Source organism: Grampus griseus (genome assembly GCF_964374135.1).
Source record: "Grampus griseus genome assembly, chromosome: 6".
NCBI classification, from domain to species: domain Eukaryota; kingdom Metazoa; phylum Chordata; class Mammalia; order Artiodactyla; family Delphinidae; genus Grampus; species Grampus griseus.
The window spans coordinates 10,555,294-10,577,301 of NC_139000.1; the positions used below are offsets into that span (position 1 = coordinate 10,555,294).

At 39.3% G+C, this 22,008-nt stretch overlaps 1 protein-coding gene and 1 pseudogene across 5 annotated transcripts in view; one reads left to right on the plus strand and one right to left on the minus strand.

The window, feature by feature from the left end:
* Window positions 1–22,008, plus strand: part of NR6A1 (nuclear receptor subfamily 6 group A member 1) — a gene marked incomplete at its 5' end in the record, with an annotated part of 201,455 nt that overhangs the window by 97,406 nt on the left and 82,041 nt on the right. The window lies entirely within an intron of this gene.
* On the minus strand, window positions 8,603–9,215 carry LOC309823833 (large ribosomal subunit protein uL22-like; annotated as a pseudogene). The gene has a single exon. The product of its transcript is annotated as a large ribosomal subunit protein uL22-like (transcript).

Consider the following 22,008-nt stretch of genomic DNA (forward strand, 5'->3'; position numbering starts at 1 on the left):
AATTCCATTTGTTCATTACTTGTATATAGGAAAGTGACTGACTTTTGTTTATTAGCCTTGTATCCTGAAACCTTATTATCACTGCTTATTAGTTCCAGGAGTTTTTTGTTGATTCTTTAGGATTTTCTACATAGACGATCTTGTCATCTGTGAACAAAGACAGTTTTATTTCTTCCTTCCTAATCTGTATACCTTTTATTTCCTTTTTGCTGTCTTATCACAATAGCTGGGACTTCCAGTGTGATGTTGAAAAGCAGTAGTGAGAGGGGCATCCTTGCATTGTTCCTGATCTTAGCAGGAAGGCTTTGAGTTTCTTATCATTAAGTTTGGTGTTAGCTGTAGGTTTTTTGCAGATGTTCTTTATCACATTAAGGAAGTTCCCTTCTATTCCTAGTTTCCTGAGAGTTTTTATTGGGAATGGGTGTTGGATTTTGTCAAATGCTTTTTTCTGCATCTTTTGATATGATCAAGTGTTTTTTTTCTTTAGCATGTTGATTCGATGGATTATATTAATAATTTTCAAATGACAAACCAGCCTTGCATACCTGGAATAAATCCCATTTGGTTATGATGTATATTTCTGTTTACATTGTTGGATTCCATTTGCTAGTATTTTGTTGAGGATTTTTAAATCCGTATTAATGAGAGAAATTGGTTTGTAATTTTCTTACAAGGTCTTGGAATGCTGACCTCACATAATAAGTTCAGAAATATCCCTTCTGCTTCTGTATTCTGGAAGAGATTATAGAAAATTGGTATAATTTTGTTCTTACGTGTTCTGTAGAATTCACCAGTGAACCCATCTGGGCCTGGTGCTTTCTGTTTGGGAAGATAATTAATTATTGATTTAATTTAATAATAAGGCTATTTAGATTATTTCTTCTTGTGTGAGTTTTGGGAGATTATGTCTTTCCAGGAATTGGTCCATTTCATCTAGGTTATCAAATTTGTGGGCATAAAGTTGTTCATAGTATTTCTTTATTCTAATGTCTGTGTGATCTGTACTGATGTCACCTCTTTCATTTCTGATTTTGGTAATTTGTGTCTTCTCCCTTGTTTTCTTAGCCTGGCTAGAGGCTTATTGATTTTATTTATCTTTTCAAAGAACCAGCTTTTGGTTTTGTTGATTTTCTCTATTGATTTCTTATTTTCGATTTCATTGATTTTTTTTCCCTCTAGTTCTTATTATTTCTTTTCTTCTGCCGGCTTTGGTTTTAATTTGCTCTTCCTATTCTAGTTTCCTAAGGTGGAAGCTTAGATTATTGATTTTAGATCTTTTCTAATATTCAATTTTCAACTCTAATATTGAATTCAAATTCAACTCTAAAACATTCAGTGCTATTAATTTTTCTTTAAGCACTGTTATTGATGCATCCTACGAATTTTGATAAGTTGTATTTCATTTGATAAGTTGTATTTTCATTTTTAAAATATTTCAAAATATTTTAAAAATTTCTCTTCAGATTTCTTCTTTGACCCATGTGTTTAGAATTGTATTGTTTAATCTCCAAATATTTTAAGTAATTTTCCAGCTATCTTGCTGTTATTGATTTCTAGTTTAATTCCATTGTGATCTGAGAGCAGACATTCACTGTATGATTTCTGTTCTTTTAAGTTTGTTAAGGTGTGTTTTATGATCCAGAATGTGGTCTGTCTTGGTGGACGTTCCACATGAGCTTGAGAAGAATGTGTAATATTGCTGTTGTTGGATAAAGTAGTCTGTAAATGTCAATTATGTTCAGTTGATTTGTAGCTCAGTGTAGTTCAGCTGTGTTCTTACTGATTTTATGGCTGTTAGATCTGTTCATTTCTGATAGATGGGTGTTAAAGTGTCCAACTATAATAATAGATTCAAATCTATTTCTTTTTGCAGTTCTACCAGTATCAGTTTTTACCTCATATTTTTTCATAAGCTAAAAAATTAGTGTTTACTGTATTATTATGATGATTTAAATTATACATACACATACTTTTGATATATGTCACAATAAAAATTGGACATACAGACATAAATAAATATTTTAAAATGAAACATTATGAATAAGTATTCAACCACATTTTGGGTCAAAGAATTGTAAATTTAAATAATGAGTTTATCTCATATTTTGATGCTTTGTTGTTAGGTGCATACACATTAAGGGTTGTTATGTCATCTTTGGAGTACTGATGCCTTTATCATTATGTAATGCCCTTTGTTATCCCTGATAACTTACCTCACTCTGAAATTTGCTTTGTCTGAAATTAATATACCCATTCTTAGTTTTTTTTTTAGCCTGTTAACTTGTTTTTAAAGTTTATAAATTTTATTGTGGAAATATCCAAATATATGCAGATGTAAAGAGAATGGTATAAAGAGCCCCGATGTACTCATCAGTCAGTTCCAAAAATTATAACTTTTTTGATGTATTTAAAAAACTTTTCCCCAAATATTATTACAAAAATTTCAAACACCAGAGAAGTTAAAGACTGTAGAGTGAATACTCATATGCCCACCTCCTATATTCTCCCATTGTTTCACTCTGCTTTAATCCATATCTATCCATCCATCTGTCCCTCTGCCCATCTGTCAATTCATTTACTTTTTAAAAAATAAATATAGGTTACATACAATATTATGTTAGTTTCAGGTGTTCTACATAATGATTTGACATTTGTATACATTGTGAAATGATCCTCATGGTAAGTCTAGTAACCATCTCTTCCTGTACAACTTTCAATATTATTGACCGTACTCCTTAATGTATATATTACAACCCCATGACTTATATTATGTAACTGGAGGTTTGTACCTCTGAATCCCCTTCACCAATATCATCCACTCCACCAATATCATCCACTCCACCACCCCCCTCTTTTGGCAACCACCTGTTTGTTCTTTGTGTCTGTGAGTCTGTTTCATTTTGTTTTGTTTTTTAGATTCCAAATGTGAGATTGTGCAGTATTTGTCTCTGACTTATTTTACTTAGTATAATATCCTTTAGATTCATCCATGTTGTCACAAATGGCAGGATTTCATTTTTTTAGTGACCAAATAATATTTCATTTTATATACATAACCACATCTTTTTACCCACTTGTCTATTGATGGACACTTAAGTTGCTTCCGTATCTTCCTGTTGTAAATAATGCTGCAATGAAGATTGTTATGTATGTATGTATATTCAAATTAGTGTTTCTGTTTTCTTTGGGTAAATACCCAGAAGTGAAATTGTTGGATCTTATGGCAGTTCTATTTTTAACTTTTTGAGGAACTTCTATACTGTTTTCTATAGTGGCTGCACCAGTTTACAGTCCCACCAACAGTGCACAAGATTTACCTTTTCTCCACATCTTCACCAAGACTGACTTATTGTCTTTTTGACTAAAAGTAAAAGGGTGGAGAAAGATATATCATGGTAACACCAATCAAAAGAAAGCAGGGCAGGGGTGTCCTTAAAACACATCAAACATCAAAACACTTGTTTTTTGATGACACACCTGCTTTCTTTTGATTGATGTTACCATGATATATCTTTCTCCATCCCTTTATTTTTAATCTATATGTGTGTTTCCAATAGACAACATGTAGTTGGGTCTTGTTTTTGGATTCACTCTGACAATCTCTGTCTTTCAATTAGTGTATTTAAGATGTTTAAGGTGATAATTGATATAGTTGGATTAATATCTACCATATTTGTTAGTATTTTCTATGTATTGTCCTTGTTATTTGTCCTTAATTTTGTCTTCCACATTTTTTTCTGCCTCTTGTAGTTTTAAGTGAGCATTTTATATGATTCTGTTTTCTTTCTTTTCTGAGTATGTCAGTTGTACTTCTTTTTTAACTTTTTTTTTAGTGGTTCCCTAGAGTTTGCAATATACGTTTACAACTAATCTAAGTTAGCTTTCAAATAACACTATACTATTTCACAAGTAGTATGTATACCTTATAATAACAAAATATTCCTAATTCCTACCTCCCATCCCTTATATCATGTTGTCATTCATTTCACTTACACGTAAGTATATACAGTAGAATACATGCTATTACTATTTTTTTTTGCGGTACGCGGGCCTCTCACTGCTGTGGCCTCTCCCGTTGCGGAGCACAGGCTCTGGACGCGCAGGTTCAGCGGCCATGGCTCACGGGCCTAGCTGCTCCGCGGCATGTGGGATCTTCCCGGACCGGGAAATGAACCTGTGTCCCCTGCATTGGCAGGCGGACTCTCAACCACTGCGCCACCAGGGAAGCCCGCTATTATTATTTTAAACTGTTACTTGTTAGAACTAAGAATAAGAAAAATAAGTTTTAATTTTACCTTTACTTATTCTCCAGTGCTCTTACTTCTTATTATGTAGATCTGAGTTTCTGACTTTATTAACATTTTCCTTCCCTCTGAAGAACTGCTTTTAACATTTCTTGCTAGGCAGGTGTACTGGCAATGAATTCTCTCCAATTTTGTTTGTCTGAGAAATTCTTTATTTCTCTTTCACTTTTGAAGGATAATTTCACAAGATACAGAATTCTAGGTTGGTGGGTTTATTTCTCTCATCACCCTAAACATTTACTCTGTTCCCTTCTTGCTTGCATCATTTTGAGGTTAACTTGGATGTAATTATTACCTTTGCTCCTCTATAGGTAGGATGTTTTTTCCCTCCGGCTTCTTTCAAGATTTTTTTCTTTTAAGTTATGTCACCCTTTTTTAATTTTTATATTTTATTTTATTTTATTTTATTTTGGCTGCTCTGGGTCTTAGTTGCGGCATGTGGGATCTTCACTGTGGCATGCGGGCTCTTAGTTGCAGCATGTGGACTTCTTAGTTGCGACATGCGGACTCCTAGTTGTGGCATGTGGACTCCTAGTTGTGGCGTGTGGACTCCTAGTTGCAGTATGCGAACTCTTAGTTGCAGCACGTATGCAGGATCTAGTTCCCTGACCAGGGATCGAACCCAGGCTCCCTGGAGTCTTACCCACTGGACCACCAGGGAAGTCCAAGATTTGATTTTTTTCTTTTAACCTTTGATTTTCTGAAGTTTGAATATGATGTCTAGGTGTAGTGGGGTTTTTTTGGCATTGATCTTGCTTGGTGTTCTCTGAGCTTCTTGGATCTGTAGTTTGGTATCTGACATTAATTTGGGGGAAATTCTCAGTCATTATTACTTCAAATATTGCTTCTGTTTCTTTCTTTTCCTTCTAGTATTCCCATTACACATACGTAACACCTTTTGTTGTCCCACAGTCCTTGGAGATTCTGTTCTTTTGTTTGTTTTAGTCTTTTTTTCTCTTTGCTTTTCAGTTTTGGGAGTTTCTACTGTCATATCTTCAAGGTCAGAGATCTTTCTTTAGCCATGCCCAGTCTACTATTGAGCCTATCAAAGCCTTCTTCATTTCTATTACAGTATTTTTTATTTTCTAGCATTTTATTTTGATTCTTTCTTAGAATTTCCACCTCCCTGCTTAAATTATCCATCTGTCTTTCATGTTGTCTGTTTTCCATTAAAACCCTTAGCATATTAATCATATTCTTTAAAGTTCCTGGTCTGATAATTCCAACATTTCTGCAGTGTCTGACTCTGATTTCTGATGCTTGTTTTGCCTTTCAGTATGCCTTGTGGGTTTTTTTTGTTGAAAATTGAATGTGGTGTACTAGGTAAAAGGAATTGCTATAAACAGGCCTTTAGTAATGTAGTGGTAACATGTGGGGAAGGGGAAGCATTCTATAGTCCTTTGATTTGGTCTCAGTGTTTTGGTGAGCCAGTGCTGCAGAACAGCGAACTTTACTAGCGCTTCTCAGGGTTCTTTTCCCCCTTAGGTGGGACAGGATGGCTGGGTGGGCTGGAGTTGGGTTATTCCTTTTTCCTTCATGTGGGATGTTAGAGGAAGCTAGAGTTGGGTATTTCCCGTCTCCTAGGTTGGTTAGGCTCTGATAAAACTCCAGCAAGTTAGGCTCTAATAAAATAATGTTTTCCTGAATGCAGGCCTTGTTAAGAACAGAATGCTCTGGTATATTTCAGGGGTCTTTTTCCCCTCTCTCTTCTGGAAGCAAGAAGGAATTTTCTCTGATACTCACTGTGAGGTCCTGGTAGAGGTTTTGGAGGTAAAACTCACAAAAGTGTGGAGCCCTCCTGTGACTGGGTCCCTCTGGAGTTTTTTGTTTTTGTTTTTGGCGGTGCCATGCAGCATGCGGAACTTCCCCAACCAGGGATTGAACCCGTGCCCCCTGCATTGGAAGCATGGAGTCTTAACCACTGGACCACCAGGGAAGTCCTCCCTCTAGAGTTTTAACTCTCAGAGTTATCCACACTTAGCTTCCAACAATTCATCAACTACAGCTTAGGTGTTCTTACTCTGGCACTGGTTCCTGTGGAATTTTCTGCTCAAGAGTTTCAGCTTTAGTAGGTTGTGATTCTCTCTTAACTGTATCTGTCTCTCCAATTTTGGGGACAGTGTTTTGCCATCTGACCTCACTTCTCTGCCACATCTATGAAGAGTTGTTGATTTTCCACTTCATCCAGCTTTTTCTTGTTGTTAGGACAGAGTGGCAACTTCTAAGCTCCATACATGGCCAGACTGGAAACTGGAAGTGGTATTGATTTTTTAAAGAATTTGAGATAGGGATGTCATTTCTTCCTACTTTTAACCTTATCCAAAAATTGTCATTTAGTTTAGAGAGCTTCCTGACGAGGCATTTACTCACTTTCTACACCCCTCTTTGTAAATTTGGCACATATAAATTTACCCCATGACAAAAATGGGAGTCTTTATCCAGCTGCAATGAGAAAGCTCACCATTTGGATTTCTGCATTTTTTTTTTTTTTTTTGCGGCACGTGGGCCTCTCACTGCTGTGGCCTCTCCCGTTGCGGAGCACAGTCTCCGGACGCGCAGGCTCAGCGGCCACGGCTCACGGGCCCAGCTGCTCCGCGGCACATGGGATCCTCCCAGACCGGGGCACGAGCCTGTGTCCCCTGCATCGGCAGGCGGACTCCCAACCACTGCGCCACCAGGGAAGCCCGATTTCTGCATTTTTTGATTGGAAAATTTTATTTTCTTCATGACAATCCCAGGAGTTCAGAGCTTGCTTTCTCAGACCTTGTCTCTGGCCCTTAGCATAAGTCCTCTCTCTGGCATCTGCTCCTGCGCATCTACAAGGATCACGTTTTCTGAATCCAAAATCAGAACAACAGATCTCACATGAAATTTTTTTTCCCCTTTTAAATAGACTATTTTTTAGAAAGGTTTTAAGTTCACAGCAATATTGAGCAGAAAGTACAGAGTTTCCATATACTCACTTCCAAACATATTGTACAGTCTCCTCCCATCAACATCCCATACCAGAATGGTACATTTGTTATAATCAGTGAACCTACATTGATATCGTACAATATTATCACCCAAAATTCATAGTTTACATTAGGGTTCACTCTTCATATTTTATACTTTATGGATTTCGGCAAATGTGTCATGATATCACATGGGCTTTTTATATGGAAATTTAGTTTGAATTCCTGAATATTGGAATTTATAGAACATTGGTTCATGGAGACCACAGAACATAATAATCTTGGAAAAATCAAAGTACGGTCACTGTATGTAGATGTGTCAGATCAGTTTCAGTGCTTTTCTGCTTTGACTAGTTCTTGAAAGGGCCTTGGAATAGACTACGTAGCAGGTGACAAGCAGGGATACAGTCTTGTTTGCTCAGGTGGCTTGGCAAAGGCTGCAAGAGTTGCCATGGGGGTCTGCTGGGGACCGGGAGGCTATAGAGCCAGATAGATCTGACTTTTCCGAAAGGTATCAAACTACTGGAATTTGAACATGCATAGGTTTTGGATTCAACTTTTTTTCTTTCACCAATATCTCTAAAATATATGGCACATACTAGAAGCCCTGAAGTTGGTTTAATCTTCGGAAGATCAGTACATACCAGTTTTTCAGTTTTCTGGTGAAAGGATGGAAAACTAACAAAGTCTGTCACTTTGTACAAATTTGTAGTGTTTTTTTTAATGTCTTATTTGCTTTATATTTTTTTTCTGATTATATTTCCTTCTGAAAATAGAATACCTTTTTTTCTGATTTTAATGACAATACATATTCATTGTCAAACATGTCTTTTAAGTTTATTTCTCCTGAGAGCTCTACAATTAAGGCTTGTGACTAGTACTCACTTTGGAACTATAACTGAAAACATTAAAAGCTCAGGAAACATAAAGAGTGATTTTTATATTTGATTCATAGACCTGCACTGACCCTTCTCCCTAGCTAAAGACCAGAATTCTTAATCCTTTCAAATATCTTTATTTGCATGTCTCTTGGTCCCTTAAGCCTTCACACTCTCCTTTCTTCCTTATTTGTTTTGGTTGGATGAATCACACAGAGTTAAAGCTGTGGTCACCTCCTGTACCTTCTTCTTTCATGATCTCCATATCCAGTCAGCCAGGCAATTCATCTTATCTGTCTTTGTTTTACTTTTACATTTCTGTTTTCATCACTGAGTAACCACCTTCCCCTCCCTTCATTCCCTGCAATTACTTTTTAAAGCTTGTATTTATTGATACTTTATATGCCAGAAATTATGCCAGGTAGTTATCAACCGGAGTTTATTTGGCCATGTCGAGCGCTTTTTTTTTTTTTTTTTTAACTTTTATTTGCATTTATTTTTTGCAGCATTTATTCCCGGGCCATAAGTTTTTGTTTCTTCAATTTCTTCTGGGATATCTTTTTCTTCTGGGCAACCTCCTCTTCTGGTTTAGGAACAATCTGTTCTTTTTCAGTAAGGATCATCTCAATGTGGCACGGAGAGCTCATGTATGGGTTGATCCGACCATGAGCTCTCTAAGTCCTGTGCCACATCTTGGGGGCTTTGTTCACCTGGATATGCTCAATGACCAGAGAATCTACATCTAAGCCCTTAAGTTCAGCATTACTCTCTGCATTTTTGAGCATGTGCAGTAAAAATTCAGCACTCTTTTTGGGCCACCGACCCTGCGTCCAGCCCCACTGTTTGGCCTGGGCACACCTACCAACTCCGCCACTGTAACGACGGAATGGCACACACTGCTTCTTTAAAGTGACATCCTTCAGATACTTGGTGGCTTTTCAGATATGCATACCCTTAATGGCCTGGGCTGTTTCACGAGTGTTCTTAAAGTGAACACGAAGATTTGAACCTCTCGACTTGCATGATTTTGTGGCATTTTCTGGGTCAAGTGAATAGTGAACCATTTTTAGAGGTCACCTCAGGCCACTAACCGGAAAAGGAAGATCGAGCACTTTTGGTTGTCACAACCTGGGGGCCAGGGCGGGTGGGGAGGGGACGGGTAGGTAGAGACCAAGGATGCTGCTAAATATCTTATTAATGCACAGGGATAGCTCTTCCATAAAAAAAGAATTATTTGGCCCAAAATGTCAATAGTGTAGAAGTTGAGAAACCTGAATCACATTAATTGTTTCATAGCTTACTTAGTCCTCACAACAACTCTTTACATGGGTTTTATTATCCCTACTTTATAGATGATGAAACTGAGGCTCACAAGGTTCAAGTTAACTTAATCAGCATCACATAGCTAGTAAGTAATGGAGCCAAGTTCAAACTTAGGTCTGACTCAGTCTGAGCTTACAGTGGTCATGATATATAGCTTGCTCATAACTCAGGCCCTTAGCTTTTACCTGGTCTACTGTAATGGGCTCCTTCCTGATCTTCTTGCCTCTTGTCTCTCCGTTTAAGTCTGTCTTAAACATGGCTTAAGTGTCTAATTATACTCCCTCTCTGCTCACAATCTTCCAATGCATTTGGAATGTAGTTTTGGTTCCCCAGTCCAGCATTTAAGGCCAAAGCTGCTGCAGTCAGTCCCTGAAGTACCTTTCCAACTAATTTTCCATAACTCTCTTCTTTTCAAAGACATCTTTTCTAAGACATGTTTTATTTTCTTATTTTTGCTTCTTTATATATTTCCCAATATTCTATAACATATATACTGCTGTTTTAATTTAAAAGTTTTTGTTTTTTTTTTGGCGGTACGCGGGCCTCTCACTGTTGTGGCCTCTCCCGTTGCGGAGCACAGGCTCCGGATGCACAGGCTCAGCGGCCATGGCTCACGGGCCCAGCCGCTCCGCGGCATGTGGGACCTTCCTGGACTGGGACACGAACCCATGTCCCCTGCATCGGCAGGCGGACTCTCAACCACTGCGCCACCAGGGAAGCCCTAAAAGGTTGTTTTTAATGGCAGAAAAGAATATCCAGCCTGTCTTATGATTTAAGGATTACAAAATAAAATGATTGTATTTTTATTTTAAAGCCCCCAGATTTCCTCTGTGTAATCCTTTGTTCATGCTGTGCCCTTTGGACTCCCATACAACTCATTATCAGCTATTCAAATTCTTTTTGGCCATCAGGGCCCAACCTGCACACTACTGCCTGCCACTGATCCAAAGAGCAAAGAGGTTAAGAGCATGTGCTTTTTACACACTGACAGGGCTAAGTTTGAGATCTGTTTTTTTCTGCTAACTAGCTGTGAGACCTTGAGCAAGTAACCTAACATCATTAAATCTGTTGCCTCATCTGTAAAATTGGGGTGGTGTCTAGCTCACAGAGGGTTTTTGGAATTAAGTAAGAGCTCACATGTGAAGTGCTTAGCCCAGGCCTGGCACAATATGAGTGCTCAATGAGTTCATTAATAGACCCCATTATTTGTTACCATATTATTTCTCCACTTCTTTAATTCATGCCTCTGCATCTCTAATAGTATGAGCTGTAGAGTCAGAATTCATGCATTTCAATCCTGGTATCACCACTTACTAGTTGTGTAAACTTAATCAAATTACCTAGCCATCATGTGCTTTAGTTTCCACATCTATGCATATAATAGCATGTGCTCCATAGGGCTTATTTCAGGATTAAATGAGATAATATAGGTAAAGCATCTAGACTAGATCTGGCCCATGCTAAGTGCTCAATTATGTTAGCTATTATTACCACTCTTCTAGCACTTACTAATTCTACTACTTCTTACCTATATTCCACTCATTTGTATACTTGTAGCTCACTTATCTGAGGGTTAGCCCCTTGAAGACAAGGATTATAAAAAATAGTCATCACTGTGCCCTGAGCAGAGTTTTGAGCTTAGTTATAATGACAGTTATTTTTTACTGATACTTGATTAAGGACTTTCATAGACATCACCCTATTTGAGCCTCACAAAAATCATATGAAGTAGGCAGACAGAATGCTAGCTAAGTATGTATGTAAGTGTGTGTAGGAAAGGTAGGTTTGGGTGCCTACCATGCTGTAGGCTTTGAGTCCTTCCTTCTTCACCTTATTTATACTATTTAGCTTTCATAGCTATCGTGAAAGGTAGTGTTTATTACTACATTTTTAATGTAAGGAACTTGAGGCTCAGAAAGTTAAATAACATAATCAAAATTCAACCAACTAATGTGCTTCAGAGCCTAGACATGTTTCAACAAAGTCGTGTGTCCTCACTGTTGAATTTTCACGGCCAGGTGTCAGATTTGGTGGTATCTAAGCCACAGTCTCATTCTGTTCCTATTTCTGCTTTGGGGAACCTGGCTACCTTGTCTTCTGAAATAGCTGTTGATGTAAAATACTGCAGTAATGTCAGGAGAGAGAAAACCTTCAGACAAGGACCATTAGAAAAATTGATCTTAGATTTCTTAGTATTCCTGTGTTTTAGAGACTGCTAAGAATGAGTAGATGAACCTACGTGGTCTGATGCCACTGATTTCAAGGGTTCCTTGAACTTTTTTTTTTTTTTTTTTTTTTTTTGCGGTACATGGGCCTCTCACTGTTGTGGCCTCTCCTGTTGCGGAGCACAGGTTCCAGACGCGCAGGCCCAGTGGCCATGGCTCACAGGCCCAGCCGCTCCGTGGCATATGGGATCCTCCTGGACTGGGGCACGAACCCGTGTCCCCTGCATCGGCAGGCGGACTCTCAACCACTGCGCCACCAGGGAAGCCCCCTTGAACATTTTTATACCACCAGTTTGCTGTAGGCCCAAGTGAGAGCATTCTGAAACTTACATTATAACGTACATAGTATGTTGGAAAGAGCCCTAGATTGTTTGGAATCAGAAGTCTAGGAGTTCCTATACCAGGAATCCTTTTTTGGGAGATTTTGTGTAGTCTTTGAAGTCAAACAGACCTGATTTGGGTTACCTGACCTCTCTTGAGTCTTTTTGCTTGTGTGTACAATGAGGCGTTTTGAACATCAAATGCACTAAAGTATGTAAAACACCTTGCCTTTTTCATAGCAGGTATTTAACAAAATAACTAAACTGTAATAATATTAAATGTATGTTATTCCCACCTGCAGGAAGAAGTCCAGCTGTTTAGCCTAGTATATAAGACCTTTCTAAATCTGGCTTTCCTCAACGTCCCTCAGTCTCTTTTCCTGCCACTCACTGTCATGTGTCTTAAACCCACGCTACACAAAAGTATTCATATTTTCAAAACAACCTCTGCTTTTATGCTGCCATGTCGTTGTACTTGCTGTTGCTTTTGCCTAGAATGCACACTTGCCACTTCCTCCCCCTTCTCTGCGTGTTGGTAGTCTGCTCCTTCAAAATTGAGCTCTAATGCCACTTCTGACTGTGAAGTTTCCATCAGATCTATCCCCACTCCACATAGATTTATCACTCCTGCCTGTGAGTTCCCACTTAGCACCTTGTTTGTGCTTTGCTTGGGCACTGTAGATAATTTCCTGGTCTTTCTCCCCCACACTTTCTAGAGGATGGTGACCCTGTCTTAGTGTCTCTCTAGAATCTGGGGCAGCAGAGTGCATTACTATATCTCACTTGGGGCTTCCCTTTCAGTTTGAGTTCTAGATGTGAAAAATGTGATGGCAGATCTGTTTGTTTTAAACCTCTATGAGATATAGGCAGTCCACATGGAGGTTAATCTCATTGCTCAGATTCGGACATCACCATGTGTGCAGTTTCTTTAATCCTCCTCTAGCTATCAAAATGGATTTAGCAGTTGACATCCTCTTTTTTCTGTCTGGGGCAAATGGAGCTTTGTAGAATTTAGCCTGGAGGAGCAATGACCTTGCCTCCCCAGTTCAGAATGATCCTAGGGTGTAGAACTGGATGTCATTGAGGACCTAGCATGGCTACAGTGTAGCCAGTGACAGAGTACCAGGGCCCTTGCTTACATTTATTCAGGAGACCGGGAATAATATTCAGCCTCTGATTTAATTTTCTGTGACACATTGAGTCTATGTTTTAGCCTACAGAACACTACAGCTGTGTCCTAATTCTCTTCACCCCCTCTCCCTTTCCTAACTTGTGATCTTCATATCACTACCTTTTAAGGCATTTCTGTTCTTGGCTGATAGTCTTGCATTGGAAGTCACCACAGAACAGTGGAAAAGATAGCTCTGAATCATCCATGTAAACAAGCAAAAATCACCACTGCAAAGGAGCTGAGAGCAGTGGCGTGTGTGGGGATCAGTGGTAGGTGATATATTCCTGGGACTCACTTACTGGGGTCTCTCTATGAAGTGGGACAAAGGTCTCAATTAACAGAACAAAGCTGTATAGTTTGTGTAATGATCTAGTGGTCACTGAAGGGCAGTAATCACAGTAATAATAATTACCATTTTCTGAGGGTATACTGAGTATCTAGCCCAATGCTAGGTATTAGAGGCACAGAAATAGGTTGGATAAGGTCCCTATTCTGGAGGAGTTTGCAGTTTAGTAAGGGAGATAGATTCATAAAACTGGTTGTCACATTGCAGTAAAATCAGCTCAGTAGTGCCGACAAGTACAGGGTGCTAAGAGCACTGAGGAGAGACATATGTCTGAGACTTTGGGAGCAGAAAAGGCTAGACCATTTTTTATAAAGAAATCATGTGGTTTTTTCTGTGGATAGTTTGCTTTCTGCCCACTCTCCTCATATTCCATTGCTTGAATGTTATTCCACTTCTCCTAGGCCAAGTTTGGTCCTGTAATTGTTACCCATACTTTCTGTACTTAGGACAGTTATTACACTTATCACAATTATAATTAAATATTTCTTTATATAACTGCTTAATGTTTGTCCCTTCTACTAGTCTGTAAGGGCAGTGACCATGCCAGTCTTGTTTGCTCTGATCCCCATCACGAGGATTGTAAGCACCCAATAAGCATTTGTTGAATGAATGATTGAATCCTCATGAACTCCTCGAGTCCTTGGATTGTCTCGACAATATATAGTGTGTCTGAGGTTTAGGAAGAAATAAGCCTATAATCTTGTGGGAGAAGCATGTCATATCAGATTTAGTTTCTTCATGGTGACATTGTTAGGTAGTAGCCAAACCTCTGTCCTTTACAACAGCAGTCCCCAGCCTTTTTGGCACAAGGGACTGGTTTTGTGGAAGACAGTTTTTCCACAGACCTGGGGGGGGTTGGGGGAGGTGGGGATGGGGATGGTTCAGGTGGTGATGCGAGCGATGGGCAGCGGCAGATGAAGCTTCGCTCGCTCGCCGCCGCTCACCTCCTGCTGTGCGGCCCGGTTCCTAACATGCTGCAGGCCTGTAGCAGTCCTTGGTGGCCCGGGGGTTGGGGACCCTTGCTTTACAAGGAAATCCTTTAGGTTCTGAGCTACAGTGCAGAGTAGACACCTCTGACACTAGGGCTTCTTTCTCTTGCATTTTCTGCTCTTGGTTTTTGAATAATGATACCACTATTCCCTGAAAAACACAAAAAACGAAAACAAGAAATGAGTGCTATAAATGGCTGACATAGTATTTTTTTTAACATCTTTATTGGAGTATAATTGCTTTATAGTGGTGTGTTAATTTCTGCTGTATTATAACAAACTGAATCAGCTATACATATACATATATCCCCACACCTCCTCCCTCTTGCATCTCCCTCTCACCCTCCCTATCCCACTCCTCTAGGTGGTCACAAAGCTGACATAGTATTTTTTTTTTTTTTGCGGTACGCGGGTCTCTTACCACTGTGGCCTCTCCCGTTGCGGAGCACAGGCTCCGGACGTGCAGGCCCAGCTGCCATGGCTCACAGGCCCAGCCGCTCCGTGGCATGTGGGATCCTCCCGGACCGGGGCATAAACCCGTGTCCCCTGCATCAGCAGGCGGACTCTCAACCACTGCGCCACCAGGGAAGCCCCCTGACATAGTATTTTGATCCTCAATATCTCACCTAAAAGCTCCTCTCTCAAACTCAATATGCAATTACTTTTCTTTGAAACTGCCAGCTTTTAAAGGCATTGGTGTAAGGTAAGTTATTCTCCAGGTATAGCCAGCACGTATTAAGTGTACCAGACGTGAGGCTGAACCTTTTTATAGTCTTTCCATTTGACTGTTGAGGGTCAGGGTTTGAAATTGACCTGGGTACGATCTGTGCCTGCCTTGAGAAGCTGTTGAGACTCTTGACAGGAATGCGTATCTAGCTCACATTCTGTCCCTAGCACCTAGAAAAGTGTCAGTTGTATAATAGTAGGATGAATGTATTTGTGGACTACATAGTACACAGGCTGTATGTATTTCCTTGACGTGTGCCCACTTTTTTCAGTTAGATAGCACTTTTCTTTCTTCTCACCAGGACACTTCCCACCCTTACCCACAATAATTGTTCCTATGCTTCTTTCTTTCTTTCTTCTTTAAATATTTATTTATTTACTTACTTAATACTTAGCTAGCTAGCTGCTCCAGGTCTTGGTTGCGGCACGCGGGATCTAGTTCCCTGACCAGGGATTGAACCCAGGCCCCCTGCATTGGGAGTGCGGAGTTTTAACCACCAGGGAAGTCCTGGCCCTATGCTTCTTAACAGTCAGCAGAAAAGATATTGAAATTTCTTCTGTTCACCTTTTTAGGGTTGCTGAGCTCTTGGACTGAAGCACCTTAACACAGGTTAGCTCCAAAAGGGTATTTGTTTTCTCTTCTGTTCATCCTGTCTGGAAATTTTGAGGCTCAGAAAATCCCTAGAGCATCATAGCTGAAAGATAGCCTTGCACAGAAGTTCCCACAACTTTCCCATTAAGCAGATGAGAAAACGGAGGCCCACAAAGGGCTTACTGTACCTAAGGCTATCCAGCAAGTTAACCCAGTCCCAATCATTGCATCTTTTTTTTTTTTTAAGGTTAAATAACTCTGGCAGGAAGCATTCACAAAAAAGCAAAAGTTTTTTTAAAATGAGCTTGTGTTGAGGCAGTAATTCCAGATCATGACACTTCTGTTATAAGCCTGTTATGAGCAGCACTTTGCAAATTTGGAGAGATTTCACAAAAGGCCTCATAAATCTTCAGAATTCCAAACTTTTGTCCTAGTCCGAAAAGAAAGTAGTAGCTGCTAGAATTGAATAGATTTCAATTTTTTATCCTTATGGGAGCAAATGCCAGAAGAGTTGCAGTGATTTTTGGGGAGAGATTCTTGGCCCCATTTTCCCTACAACGTATGCATCTGACAGCTGGCCTATCATCCTATTTTTAGACATAATCTGTGGGATTACAGAGTGGTTTCTTTTCTTTCAAAGCTATGCTGCAGAAATGCAAGCTGTGTAGAAAATGGTTTTGCTTTGTAGCAATTTGGAGACTATTTAGTACACACTGTATTTAAATTTTTGAATTTAATCAACTAATGTAGACCCCTTTATCCAAATATTTCATCTTAAATTCCACTTCCAGTTACAACTGTGTTCTAACAAATTCGGGAGAAATAAATGCTGAAATGCTAGAAATACTAGAAGTGAAAATAAGTTTTTACTTTATGTCATACCACTAATCTTCATTTCCCTTTCTCTGGGTCATAGGAGGAACAATAGACATATTCATTATAGGGTTTTAAAAATAATTTATAACAGCATTCATTAAGCACCTATTGGCATTCATTGAACACCATCTGTATCCCAGGAGCTGAGCTTGCCTGATATAGTAGTTCGTTTATTTTATATGTTACAAAAACCATTAAAGGTTAAGGGATGGTATCCCTGTTTTGTACGAGAAAGCTGTGAGACTCCAAGCAATTGAGTAACTTGTCAAAAGTATGAAATAGTAGAGCAAGAATTGGAACCCAGATCTGTCTGATCTCAGAATCCGTGTGCTTTCCCCTTTAGTGTGCAGCCTGTACTAGTTTTAAGAAGGAGCTGATTGGTAGAACTGGAATGGCTAAGTTCTGAAAGGTATAATAATTCAGAATATAATTGGGGATTTTATGTAGGTATTTGTACCTAAAATAGACTAAAAAACCATAAAATAGAATTAACATATAGCTATGTGTTTATAAATATTCATTCTGATTTAGAACTATTATTTTGCAGGTTATGTCACTTTTGATTACACGAATGAAAAAATTTAGAAAACGTGGCATACTACTTTAGCATCTCAAATGTTCATCTGGAAAAGGTTCTTGCTTTTAGTTCACAAAATGTTTACAATTTCACAAATGATTAACGAGATCAAGTTGCCCAAAATTTTGGAGGAAAAAAAAATCAGTATCATTGGAAGTTAATCTTACCTGTGCCAATGACTACATTATCTAGAAAAACCACGCTAAATGATTTAGAACTTGGCAGGCATGACTTTGTTGTTCTTTAGATTGGAATGTCTAAGACACTACAACTACAGTAGTGTTTATCTGACATTGTCCTTAGAAGCAAGACACCTCAAGAAAGTGAGAGGCCTAATAAAACAGGACCTTGATAGCTTTGGGAAATTGACTTGAGAAAGGAAAAAACACTCAAAACTTAGAGTCAGATCCTAGCTCTGACCACTTAAGCATTTGACTACCATTCTGAGCCTCAATTTCTTCACTGATAAAATGGGGTAATGATACCTTCTTACAGAGTTATTCTGAAGTCATGGTTATAAGTGGATTTTTTTTACAATCAAGATGAAGGAGTATGTTTTGAAACTACTGGAGTTGCAACATTTTATCAGTGATGTAATTCCAACAGTAATTATGTTTAAATAACCTGCTGTCACACTTTGTTGCAGGAAAATATCTTCTCATGCAGTTGGTCTACTTGGCCTATTTTAATGTAGTTGAAATGAACCTCGTTTGGCTTAATAGCAAACAATTCTTGTTGCATTGCTTATCATTCTGCTGGTTCCTATCCTTGGTTGGCAGGCTGTGTACAACAATACAAAATGTGAAATTAGTTTTCCCTGTTAAGTGTGTGCATTTGGGGCAGAAAGAATGTGAATTAAGGATGGATCCTGGAAGGCCATCTGAGATGTGAAAAGGGAAGCGCTGCAGGAGACAGACCTCTTTGGCTTGGCTTTGGCTTGACTTATCACTTGGACCTGAGGCCGTCAGCACAAAGAGGATGTGCTGGCTTGTTAAGATTAACAACAAAGACCAAACAGATTCCCCCCACCTCACAAACCATCTTTCCCCCATCTACATTTACAGTTCATTGGGACCACTGCATTTTCTATTGCTTTCTTTAAAAAAATAAAAACCAAAACCCTCACTCTTGTTTGCCAAGACATTGCTCTTTACATCCAATCTTTTGCTATAATGATAGTGCTCACATTGACATTGCTGAAAACCCCTCAGCCTGTAGATTTCCAAAGCCTGCTTTACCCAGTGCTTCTTATTTTCTACCTTTTGTGCTTTTTTTGCCATCCCACATCTAGGAATGAGTGGAGGAAGGGAAACAGGTCTGTCATAGTTCATCACCCCTACTTTTTTTTTCTTTTTTTAATGTATAAGGGTAGAGACTATTCAGTATGTCTTTCCTACAGTCTGAGATGGGTCGATGGAGTCATTCTGATCCCAACTTTACCACATTCTAGTTGTGTTGGACCTATGCCAAAATTGTCTCATCTTTCAGAGCTCAGTTTGTCATTTACAGAAATGGGAAACATTGTCTTTGTACTACAGGTATTAAGGTTGAATAAAACAATATATGTGAAACACCCAGTACAGTGCTTACTTAACACATGAGAAGGGTTTAATAAATGTATTCTTTTTTTCTTTTTTAAATTTTATTTATTTATGGCTGTGTTGGGTCTTCGTTTCTGTGCGAGGGCTTTCTCTAGTTGTGGCAAGTGCGGGCCACTCTTCATCACGGTGCACGGGCCTCTCACTATCGCGGCCTCTCTTGTTGCGGAGTACAGGCTCCAGATGAACACGCTCAGTAATTGTGGCTCACGGGCCTAGTTGCTCCGCGGCATGTGGGATCTTCCCAGACCAGGGCTCGAACCTGTGTCCCCTGCATTGGTAGGCAGATTCTCAACCACTGTGCCACCAGGGAAGCCCATAAATGTTGTATTCTTTTCTTCCAAAAGTATTTTCTAAATAGAACAACATTGATTCTTGCACTTATCTAACAAACATATATTAATCACTGTGTTAATCATTCTTATAAGGATAGCATCTCAATCCTTTGTCTTTAAGCTCCATTTTATTATTGAGGAAAAAAAGCCTTTTAAGTTCCAGGCAGCTGGCTTAAAAGTGACTTTTGGAACATATGTAATTTATAAATCAGGATCTGTCATCCTGAAGCAAAAAGAGCTCTGGAGATAAACCTCTGGATTTATTGTATACATGATGTTTCTGTCTCTTATTATTAGAGCATAGGATGGTCCTTGTGAATCCTAAACAAAACTAAGTCCTAGGTATATTAGTCAGGATTCTCCAGAGAAACAGAACCAGTATGGGGTATGTGTGTGTGTTTGTATGTATATGTAGATAGATAACTAAAGATTTATTTTAGGGAATTTGGCTCACATAATTACGGAAGCTTACAAGTCCAGAATCTGCAGGGTGGGCCAGCAGGTTGGAGACCCAGGAAAGTCAGCGCTGCAGTTCCAGTCTGAAGGCTGACAGGCTAGAGACCCAGGAGAGCTGATGTTCCAGTTCAAGTCCAAAGGCAGTCTCCTGGAGATTTATATCTTGCTCAGGGGAGGGCCAGTCTTTTTGTTCTCTTCAGGCCTTCAATAATGTGGATGAGGCCCAAGCACATTATTGAGGGCAATCTGCTGTATTCAGAGTCCACCAATTTAAATGTTAATTTCATTCAAAAACACCTTCATGGAAATACCCAGAGTAATATTTGACCAAATGTTTGATGTGATGGCCCAGGCATGTTGACATGTAAAACTAGCCATCACATTAAGTTTAATGAAAAACACAAGACTTAGAGATTCTTATCAATATTGGTCATTGCTTTTGTGTCTCTTAATAATAATACAACTGCAGCCCTTTCCAGAGTATTTTCACATGCATTATCTCAGCTGACCTTCATAGGAGCTCTTGTTAGGTTATCAGATATAACTCCACTTGTCTGAATAGAGCACTAAGACTGAGACAGATTATCAGACTTGCCTAAGGTCTCACAGCTAGTGAGTGGCAGAGCTACAATTTGTCCAGGTACTTCAAACCTGGACATTTTCCTCTTGGCCATTCTCTCTGTGCTAGCTGGGAAGTTCTGGAAATGGTTTTGAGAATCTGGTGGCTTTTCTTCTTAGAACTATAATACTCCTCCTTGGAACCATTTTGTGATAAAAAGTTAACAAAATATATACTGGTGGAACCTAAAGATCTTTTCAAATGATTCTAATGATGCCCTAAGGCAGAAAGGAAGAAAGAAAGAGGGAGGGAGGACGTTGGCAGCAGAAAGAATAATGTCAAAAAGTAATTAGAGCAGGACAAATGGATTGTGCTGCCATGTTCAAGACTGTTATTTCTATAGGCAGTGAGGAGGAAGGGCACTAATGCAATGTGACGGATTTGGAGCAAAACCCCGGGCACTGCACAAACTGCAGGGACTCAACCAATAGCAAGGCTCAAATCACAAGGTTTGACTGAACAATATTTGATATCTCAAAGAGTTGTTTCATGTTGTTTGGAGAAACTATTGTGTCAGGGGATCTACTTTCTTGATTTTAGTGCTTTTGGGAAACAACCTCATGTTCTTATGTAGGTAGTTGGTGTGTCCTAGGATAACCCATCCCAGCATTTTGTCCCTACACATCTCCAGGCTGGGCCAGGACATGATGCCAACAGGGATTTTGAAGAGAAGATAACTAATATGAAATGAATTGGGGTATTACCTATTTGGAGAGAGAATGAGATAAAAAAGGAGTCTTATCAATATGCAACTTGGTATTAGAAAATCAACCTAGAAAAAGGCAGAAGGTAATACTCTCATCTGTCTGAGGACAGATTTGCTAGCCTAGATAACCTGTATCCATGATCCCACTGCTGCCACCATGTACGAGGAAACTGCCACAACCCTCAAGAAAGATAGAACTTCCATATTTGCCTGGAAGGAAATCTTCACAAGTAGTTCAGCTCTCTCCCCTGTAAGTAACCATACCCTTGAGGTCTTTTACTAATTGCTGCCACTGCTGTGGCAGGGTAGTTAAGAGCTTGTGCCTTTAGTACTCAGACATTCCTGGGTTCGTATTTTAGCTTTGCTCTTTATGAGCTGTTTGACCTTGGGCAATTTACCTAACCTCTCTAAGACTCAGTGTTTTTATTTCTAAAATTAGGATAATAAGTGTATTTCCAGACTTCTTATGAGATTTTGGTAAGATGATACACATAAAACATGTAGCACTGGCGCCAGGCAGAAAGTCAGGACCCAGTAACGGTAGAAGAAAAAGTATGGAGTGGGAGGGTATGTGTGTGGGGCCAGGGAGCTTAAGTTGTCTACCAAACAGGCCTCAGTGGGGGGCTAAACATCTTCAGATCTCCGGTTTAAGCAGAGATAAATGGTTTATCCCTCAAGACCCCATAGTATAGCTGAGGTAGGGCTAAAAAAATTAAACTAGGGTCTCTTTACTTAGTACTCAGGCAGTAGGAAGGGGAAATTAAGACAGAGTGTTATGATTCTAAAAAATTGGACTCACAAGGTATAGATTATTGCTCTTGGTCATGTGAAGGGACTCACCTTTCATTCGTGGCTCTTGGCTTGCCTGAGCTGCCATCCATCTCTCAGCCCCATCCCTGTTCCCATCCCCACTCTGAAATCCTCTAACAACTCAGAACTGACCAACCAAAGATAGTCTTAATACCCTGCCATCGTATACTTACTTTCTTAAGTTCACTTCATTTTGACAATTC